Source organism: Rhincodon typus, chromosome 1 (genome assembly GCF_021869965.1).
Source record: "Rhincodon typus isolate 14 chromosome 1, sRhiTyp1.1, whole genome shotgun sequence".
Taxonomy (NCBI): domain Eukaryota; kingdom Metazoa; phylum Chordata; class Chondrichthyes; order Orectolobiformes; family Rhincodontidae; genus Rhincodon; species Rhincodon typus.
This window is the reverse complement of record NC_063332.1, coordinates 53,275,050-53,284,532: the sequence shown is the minus strand read 5'-3', so window position 1 is coordinate 53,284,532 and position 9,483 is coordinate 53,275,050. Positions and strand designations below refer to the sequence as shown.

General features: G+C 38.8%; 1 long non-coding RNA gene across 1 annotated transcript; it reads right to left on the bottom strand.

Moving 5' to 3' along the window:
- Positions 1-1,036: 1,036 nt before the first annotated feature.
- Positions 1,037-8,106, bottom strand: LOC125484559. The gene is made up of 3 exons (XR_007263400.1): positions 7,929-8,106; positions 3,591-3,677; positions 1,037-1,559 (listed from the first exon to the last, which is right to left on the bottom strand). It is a non-coding gene; the product is annotated as an uncharacterized LOC125484559 (long non-coding RNA).
- Positions 8,107-9,483: the final 1,377 nt, after the last annotated feature.

The window sequence follows — 9,483 nt, the reverse complement described above, 5'->3', positions numbered from 1 at the left end:
CAATCTCCTCTCTTGCCTCTCTCAAAAATCTGGGGTAGATACCACTGGGCCCTGGGGACATATCCACTTTAATGCTCTTCGAGAGATCCAACATCACTTCTTTCTTGATCTCAAAATGCCCTAGCATATTAGCATGTTCCACACAAATCTTACTATCCTCCACATCCTCCTCCTGAGTGAAAACTGATGCAAAGTACTCATTGAGGATCTCACCCACATCCTCCACTTCTAAGCACAAGTTCCCTCTTGTTATGAGGAATATGCATGTTGTATATGCTTGTTTCTTGCCATGTGATGTACTTAACCTAAATATTAATTGGTGATCGTTAATAGGATTGATGACAGATTCATGAAAACATTTACAAATTAAATGATGTTTGAATGGGTTGCCAGCATATCAGGCTAAGAATTAAGACATGCTTGCAAATGAAGAATGTGAGCAAAGGGGCTAATTGATCCTCCTCAATGTTAATGGTAACCTCTTGAAGTTTTTTTTAAATGTGGTGAGGGAGAGATAGAAAGCATGCCCATTATATTGCATCTTTAGGTTGTACTACTAACCCTTCTTTGCCTGAACTGGTCTAGCCTCTCTAAAGTATAAACCTTAATCTCAGTGTATAGTACAGGTTCAGAAGTTTTGAATGCATCAGAAGTAATTTTATTGGGAGTCAGCATGAATTTTGGAAAAAAAAAGATAAATTTAAAGGACATGATCCATCTTTTACTAGAATGGGTACTGTATGCTGCTACAAACCAAAGACCATTTTCCAAATTCCATTCTAAGCTCTCTATGTCCAACCATTGGAAATAAATTCAAAGCCATAGTAAATTGTTCGTTTTCATAGTAATGGACATTTATTTTACTTAAATTATTTTTTGATTTATGACACACTTTTCAAAGATTTTTGCTTAATATTCTATTTTTAAAAAATGGACATACTTGATGCAAGTATATTATGTAATGAAATTATATTTGGTATATTTAAATTTCAACGCATTGTGAAATAGCATATTGAAGAAAAACACCACTTTTACATTTAGTTTTGAACAATTTATTTAATGTTTAATTTGCTGAAGACAGTAAAAATGATTAAATTTTTACATTACAGTATGCATAAGAATATTCTACACAAGTATATTCTTGTTGGAAGTTCTGGATCCTATGTGTTGTTTCTGTATACTCACTCAAAATCTGCACTCAGTATTACTGATGAAGGTGCCATGTTCATTTATTAATTTGCTTAGAAATAATTGATACTTTGTTTGATTATCAATTTAAGTAAAGTTTGTCACCTTTACTTGCCTTAGCCAACCAGGTCCAGTAGAAATCAGTTAAGTTTTAATAATTTTAATGTTTATATCCATGACATTGAAATTATTTCTCCTTTTTTTTTTAAATTCCTCCACCAATTTAAGAAGATTTAATTTCAAAGTTGATTTATAAGGAACATTTCCAATATGTGTTCTGGATATTTTTGGAATCTGTATAATCTTCAGTAAGGCTCGTTGAAAGGGAAGTATGGATGACTTGAATCTCTCCAAACTCTCATACCGTCTCTCTACAAAAGTAAAAGATCAATTAGAACCCATACTATTTCTGACAAGTGTCACATTGCATTAGTGGCTCTCCGATGTGAGTATATTTCTGCACAGAGGCAGGTGTCTAAACTGCTCTTTCAACAGCTGAGATGGAAAGAAAACGTTATAAATTCTTTAAAAATTGCCTTGCTTGGATATCTTTAAGAGTAAAAATTGGAAGCAGTGTGGGTGTAATAGTTATAATCAGGATTTAAAATACTGCAACTCTTGCAACTCAACTGCAACGTTTTCTCTTCTCAACAGATGCTCACTCACTTCCCAACATCTGGTATTTCTTAGATTCCTACCATTTACATTTTTGTTTTGCTTTTTATTTCCATCACAGGTTGTTGGAACACACAAATAAACTGATGTTGCAAGTGGTAGATTGGCTAAACTTTGTGCTCCATTTCTATATCTATTTCAGTGAACCTTTTGCAGTGAGTACTGTCCACTAAGAAATTCATTGGGTGCCAAGTAGGAGGAGGCTTGGGTTGGGGTAGGGGTTTAATAAGGTAAACCACCAAGATGGTCCGTTATAGGGTGGCTCAAAGGTCAGTTGTTTATCCACTCAGACATGGAATGATACATAGTGATGCGGTACACATGGAATATGTGGAGCACCATGACATAGGATCCCTACAGTATGGAAAGCGGCCATTTGGGCCATCAAATCCATACCAACCCTCCAAAGAGCATCTCATCCGGACCCAGCACCTCCCCCTATCCCGGTGATTCCACATTTACCATGGCTAATCCACTTCGCCTACAAGGCTAAACAGGGCAATTTAGCATGGCCAGTCCACTTAACCTGTACACCTTTGGACCTGAGGAAACCAGAGTACCCAGAAGAAACCCATGTAGACACACGTGCAACCTGACATGTGGAAGAATACATATTGCTATGGTACACACGATACATTGCAGCATGGTACATGGAAGAATACATAACATTATTTTATGTGAAAGGATACACAGCACCACTGTGAATGTGAGAAGACGAGAACTAGGACCATTTATCCTACAATGGAAGATGCACAGCACAATGAGAGACATGGTAGCATACATAGCACTTTGGTGCACATGAAAAGGTAAACTGTACAATGATACAAAACATTATGGTTCTGAAGACTTCCCACAAACCAGCCCGGAGGAGTTGCAGTATTTTTAAATCCTGATTATAACTATTGTACCCACACTGCTTCCAATTTTTACTCTTAAAGATATCCAAGCAAGACAATTTTTAAAGAATTTATAACGTTTTCTTTCCAAACCAGGAAGCGCTTATGTTAATACATTTCAGACCCTTCGTGTGGCCACATACCAACTGAAATCCCATTTCAACACAAGTGCCATGTCATTTTTGGCATCTTTGAGCCGTACATGCATAGAGTCAAACAACATGGAAACACAGCCTTCGGGGGAGGGGGGGGGGGGGGGGGGGGGGAGCGGTTCTTACTTGTCCAAGCCAAACAGATATCCCAATCTGACCTAGACTCATTTGCTAACATTTGGCCCATATCCATCTAAACCCTTCCAATTCATGTACCCATTCAGATGCTTTTTAATGTAATTGTACCTGCCTCCATCACTTCCTCTGGCAGCTCATTCCATACATGCACCACCCTCTGCATGAAAAAGTTACCCTCAAGTCCTTTTTAAATCTTTCCCTCTCACCTTAAATCTATGCCCTCTACTTTTGGATGACTCCACCCTAGGAAAAAGACCTTGGCTATTCACCCTATCCATGCCCATCATGATTTTATAAACCTCTATAAGGTTACCCCTCAGCCTTTGATGTTCCAGGCAAAAAAGCCCTAGTCTATTCAGCCCTTCCCTATAACTCAAACCCTCCCGTTCCAGCAACATATTGGAGGGTCCCCAAGGTTTAAAATGTCCTGGAATTTGCATGTTTAAAGCCATTTGTTGCAAAGCAAGTTACTTTCTTTGGTCTTTATATATGTCTCCGGTTAAAGACATAACTATGAAGTCTACTTTTTCTGATAACTTACTTCTATTGTTGGTACAATCAACCTTCCATTGCAATCAAAGGATTCAATTTGTTTCATATCTTCCTTTGACAACATGAAATCGAAGACCTGTTTTATAAGATATATATTATGTTCCTATTATATAAACTTTTGAGTCCAACATTTTATATTGTTAATATATCTACACTGATTCACACAAAACTGTAAAGGAAACTCTTAATTTGGTTATGTCCAAAGCTCTTTAATAGGAACCAATAGAAAATACTAAAAACATTAATCCAATGATTTATTCTGATGTCTACAATGTCCACTTTGCAAAATAGGTCAGCACAGTCTGGCACACTGTCTTCCAAGTCACGTGCTGCCTGACTTCAACATATTTATATTCTTGTTGGGTCAATACCCTTATCTCTCTCTATCAGTGTTGTGGGAATACCATCACCACTGCACCATTGCAAGAAGGCAACTCACCACCAACACCTCAAGTGCAACTAGAAATGGACAATTAAATGCTCATTTTGCAAATGATGCCACGTCCCAAGAATGATTTTTATTAAAGAACTTAAGTCAATTTTCACCTTTTTATAATTTTCACCATGTTCATATAAGTTTCCATTTCTGGTTGAGATGTCTTATCCTAATTCTTCAACATATTTACAGCAACTGGAGTCTCAATGTGACTCACAATCTAAGTAATGCAAGGATACACAGTATTTGAAATCTGACTCATAACCTTGAGGTTGGAATGCAGCTTTGACCTCACTCGATATATGCTGTTTTACATAATGTTTGCTGGACTAAGCCTCAAATGAGAATCTATGCTTTTGCACTTGTGGTAAAGGTTTAATATGTGTCATTGTTTGAGATCTTGAATTCTTAAGATTTTTAAAGTTTTCATTCTGTGAAGGTGATTTTCTTCTCAAAGGCCAGAAATTCATTTTAAACAATGAGTTCAAAAAAAAATTTCGAAGAAGGTATGTGACTTGCGCTGAATGACTGGATAAACTACCTAGGGACCATAGTGCTGAAAGAGATAGTAAGAACTGCCGATGCTGAATTAGCAGAGGATTGCAGTGGGAGAGAGATCCACTGAGGTCTTTCTGGAGGGAGGAAGATAACTTCTTCAAGGTGGGCATCCCTAGAACAGGCTTCACAATGGGGTTGTAATTCAAAGAGAGATAGTAAGAACTGCCATTGCTGGATTACCTGAGGGCTCCTGACCCGCAACGTCAGCTTTCCTGCTCCTCTGATGCTGCCTAGCCTGCTGTGTTCCTCCAGCTCCACACTGTGTTATCTCACCATAGTGCTAAAGTTGTGTTTTTATGACTTACAGAAGGAGAGGCTCGGGGCCTCAAGTGAGTTCAGTTGAGAAGAAAAGATCCATACCAGCAGACAGGCAGTTTCGTTTTGGCAGTTCCAGATTATCAAAACTGGAAAGAGGACTCTAGTCCAAATAGACAGGCCTGGTAAAAGTTCTGAGTTCTTTTTAAGAGTTCAGTAAGGAAAGTTAGTGAGTTAGCCTGTCTGTATGTCTTGGGAGTGGTGGAGGGTATTGTTTCTCATTAATATTCAAATATACACTAAAAGGAAATGTTTGTGACCTCATCAACCGAGTAAGACATTTTAAAAGGAAGGTAGAAATGATTCTTCTTTGAGTTGAGTGTTCCACAAAGAATAGTGCAGGAAAAAAGGATTAAATCTTTTATTTTGCTGTTTATGACATCTTTCAAAATTCTTGTATTCTTTTGTGTAATAAACTTGTGTTTTTTTAAAAAGTACTTTGGCAGATTTGTGTGGATATGTTCAGTGACTAACCATTACAGAAAGCAAATTGCAAAAATAATAACTTGGGTGTATCAAGGTCAGGTTTCATTCTGGAATATTTGTCCAATGTTACCATCAGCTGGGATCATAACACACTATGAGGAGTCCCACTGCCTGATTACTGAGCTTCCTGAAGCAAAATTTGATGTAATTAGTTTAACTATAGAAATCATTTTTCCACTCAACAACTCCTTTTCCAGAAGTGTATATCCAGGGCTCCATAGAGTGACCTCATTGGGTTTGATAATTTTGTAAATCTGCCAGTCAATCTGAAAACAGGATTATTTGTTCCTTGTGGTCCTTAATGAAAATAATGTTTTTGTAAACATCCACTAGCAGTTTGGTAATTGGTTCAACATGCATTTCCTTTTACTGCATGTCTGCATCCTTGCATTGCAATGATCCTAAGCAAAGTAATAAATGACATCAGTTGTGATGATCATGATACACTATCCCTCCTTATCTTCTTTACAACCCTTGACGCAGTTGAGCAAACCAACTGCCTCATCTTCCCTCTTCTGTCCAGGTAAATTAGATTGTCCTTGCTTGATTCACTTTTATCTTTTTGATTGTAAACAATGCATGCATAATAGTAGTTTCTTTCCCAACCACATTGTTACCTCCTGATACCTCAAAGATTCATATTTGGCTCCATTTCTTTCTTCCTATTATTGAGTGCCCCATGGTGGCACCATTCACAGACAGGGGCTGATGACTGGGTCTACTTCTCTCAATCTTTCCGTCGTCTCTTGTGTTATGAGACTATTGTCTGTTATTTAGAATATTATTAGGTGCAAGTTCCTCTAGCAACACTTCGGGTAGGCAGAAGCCACAAAATCTTTTCCCTTGCCACATTCCAACCCCTTCTCAGCTACATTCTCAGGATGATTAAACTGCTATTCATCCAAAATTGATGCTTACATATTTCTCCCCTCCATATCGACCTAAACCAGCTGCTGGTCCCAACAAACCCTCAAAATTTAATATTTTCATCTGCTTCCCTTTATGACATCTCCTGTTCTCTTTGAGGTTGGTTGGCTCGCCGAGCTGGTTTCTTGTTTTGCAGATGTTTTGTTACCATGCTGGGTAACATCCTCAGTGCAGCCTCTGATGAAGCGTCAATGTGTTTTCCCGCCTCGTTTTTAAACTCTGGGGTCTGTTGAGATGGATTGCCTCACTTTTCCTTTGTATTGGAATGTATATGTTCATGTACTCTTGTACACACAAGCCACACACATAGACCAGGTACTGAAATTCAACAGTAACCATCCCAGCACACACAAACGAAGCTGCGTGCAAACACTATTTAAACGGGCAACAACACACTACAGCAACACGGAACTACGCCAAGAGGAAGAAGAATACCTCTTCCAGGTTTTCAAGGATAATGGATATCCAAAGAACTGGGTCAGAAGATGCCTACACGAACAACATCAGAAAGATATTACACTCCCCGACACACTCATCACACTATCCTACATCAGGAACACATCGGAACTCACCACAAAACTCCTACGACTGCTGGGCATCAGAGTGGCACACAAGCCCACGTCAACCCTATGACAACTGCTCACCTGAATGAAAGTCCCACTCCCCGCCATGGACAGGACCAATGTCATCTACAAGACCCCCTGCAGAGATTGCGAGAAACATTACATCGGACAAACAGGAAGGAAACTAACAACAAGGGTACATGAACACCAACTGGCTACAAAAAGAGACGACCAATACTCACTCATCTCAATCCACATGGTCAAGGAGAACCACCACTTCGACTGGGACAACACCAAGATCCTGGGACAGCCGAGGCATAGACAGGCACAAGAATTCCTAGAAGCCTGGCACTCCACGAAGCATTAATAAACGCATTGAACTCGACCCCACATACATTCCACTACTAAGGAAAACCGGAAGTGAGGCAATCCATCTCAATGGACCCCAGAGTTTAAAAACCAGGCAGGAAAACACACTGACGCTTCATCGGAGGCTGCACTGAGGATGTTACCCAGCATGGTAATGAAATGTCTGCGAAACAAGAAACCAGCTCGGCGAGCCAGCCAACCTCAACACCCACAACCCGAGCTACAAATCTACTCCAAAACCTTAGATCTCCTGTTCTCGTTTAACTAATTAACTTTCTTCAGCCCTACACTTTTCTCCTGTAGAATTCTTAATTCCTCTGGCCTCTTGTAAATTTCCTTTCATTCACTGTGCCACTGGGTTCTATGCCATCAGCTGCTTAGATACCATGGATTCTTGGATTTCCTTCCAAACTCATTCTACATCTCCATCTCTTTATAACCTGCCTCTTTGAACAAACCTTTGGTCACCACTCCTAACTTCTCCTTGTTCCATGAAGCATTACAGGTAAATGCAAGTAGTTCTTGTTGTTATGCCAAGCATACATGTTTAACATCTTCCAGTGACTGTAATTGTCTTGCATTATTCATTCTGAAGCATGATAAATATTCTTAATTATATACTCATGTCTAAAATTGAAGTTTACAAATATTATGTCATTAACAAAAATGTTACCTCGATATTTTCCTTAATTCTGGAGGGTGTAGCACTTTTTGGTATGCATGGTATTTTTCTTTGCACTTGCCACCTAGAGGTGAAAAAAGATTATTAGACTCTCAGTGTCATCCTCTATTGTGTGGCGAAGGATTTTACATTACTAATTTGAAGACTTCTATTTTCCATGCATAGAAGAAATATAAAATTAAACTTTGCTGGTTCCCATTGGGACCAATGTTTGAGACAGCTTCAGAAAAAAACAGTTCAATTCTCTTTTTAATCTGCTAAAGCTTCTAAGTGAACAGTTGCAGAAGTTGAGTCGTCTAAGACATTGGAATGGGGTTCAAGTCTGATGACGATGTTACCTAGTAGGGTGTTGAAACGTCTGCAATCAAACATACCGGCTCAGTGAACAACTCTACAACCTCATGTCTGAACAGGTTAATTTTAAAAAAAATCTAGAAGTGACAGTTACTGATGTGTCAGAGTGAGTGAATGAGTGATGTTAAACAACATTTCTAAAGAATGCAGCATCAATCCCTGAAGATATTTGCACATTTGCAAGGTTAAAATGAAAAGTTATTGAATATGTATGGATACTTGATTCTGAAATACTTGGGATTTATTTTGACTTTTGGGCAGCTGAATGGCAACAGTCATGCCAGTGGTCTCCTGTACCCATAGTGAACAAATGGTCATAATTTTGAAGGTTTGGCCTTATACTTTATGGTGCCAATAGGTATTCTAAGGCATCTCCCTGCATTCAGGCTGGACAAAATCAGGTTGCCCAGTTGGACAACTTCGTGAGTACAGTTTGGATTGGGAGATCTTCGGGCGGTGTTACTTACTAAGCAGTAATACTGAAAAATGGCAACCTAAATCCTTACACATTAAAAACAGCCTTAAGTAAGATAGGTGGGTGTTGAGAGTGTCAATGAGCCTTTCAAAATAATGACAAATTGTCAATGTCAGAGTGATAAAGGCATCAAGCCAGTATTTAAGAGCTCATGGTCAACAAGTATGTCAAACAAAAATTGGGTCTTTCTATACTACATAGTGAGGGTCCTCTTATGATGCAGTGGCCGTGTCCCTATACCTGGACCGGGAGGCCTGGGTTCAAGTCCAAGCTGCCCTGGAGGTGTGCAGTAATATCTCTGAACAGATTAACTAGGAAAAATAGGTTAATTTTAAAAATACCCCAACTACAAAAGGGGAGCACTCTTGTGGCGCAGTAGTAGTGTCCTACCCTGGACTGGAGACCTGGGTTCAATTCCCTGCTGCTCCAGAAGTGTGTAATAACATCTCTGATTGGTTGATTATAAAATAAATTAAATTTAAAAAAAAAAATCTGCACCACATAATGACTTAATAGCACTGTTCCACCAGAATTTTCTTTTTAAGATGCACTGTGTAAAGTTTATATGTTTTTAAAAAATGACTGAATGCCCTGCAGGTACTCATTAAACTTTATTTACCACAAATGACTTGCGGAAACAGAATTCAAGCAACTGATGTATTGTTACTGTTGGGGTAGTCCATGGTCAGAAATGGCATAATATGGCTGCCCGTTGGA